This window comes from Plasmodium inui (assembly GCF_000524495.1).
Source record: "Plasmodium inui San Antonio 1 unplaced genomic scaffold supercont1.52, whole genome shotgun sequence".
In the NCBI taxonomy this organism is placed as follows: Eukaryota; Apicomplexa; class Aconoidasida; order Haemosporida; family Plasmodiidae; genus Plasmodium; species Plasmodium inui.
Window position 1 is genome coordinate 64,704 of NW_008481886.1, and position 723 is coordinate 65,426.

Below are 723 nucleotides of genomic sequence, written 5' to 3' on the forward strand. Positions count from 1 at the left end.
CAACAATAATATAACAAGACTGTACTCTTACCCAGACATAATCAATGATTACAATTGAATTGTCATTTTATTTGAGTATACTAGGATTTTGTATAGCGCGAGTAGACAGCTGTCTCCTATAGAATCACATTCATGACCATGATATATTATAGTAGTGATTGGTATTGTAGAAAAATTATTCCGTGGGGAACAAACCGGGGAATTTACAGAATCCCCAATAATTTATCGTAGAGTTATAGAGGAATAAGACATCTAATTATCTTAAGGATCACAACACGGACCGCTACTACTGGCTTCAGGAGTTGTCTCTAATACGTCATATGGGGATTCTAGATCTACTCTATATGTTCTTAATTCTCCATATTAATCCGCCATGTATAGATTTTTCCGCATGGGATAAGATTTCTATGATAAGCGTAAAGAAAAATATCATGACAAAGAAGGCTTCCTGAGGAAATAAATGAACATTCTGTATCTTCAGTAAAGAATGTACAAAGAAGTCAATACATCAGAGAAATTTCTCGCTTTTTGTCTGTTACACTAAAATGGACCCTCGACTATATTCCTAATATATGGAAAAAAATAGCCCCATCCAGTAAAATCCTTTAGGTAGTCCCTAATTAACCTTTCTATAAACCCTTATTGGTCAGATTAGAGGAAAAAATTCCAGCTTATGCATGAGAGAGCTTAACTATTAGTTTAAATTTAATTATGACGAATGAA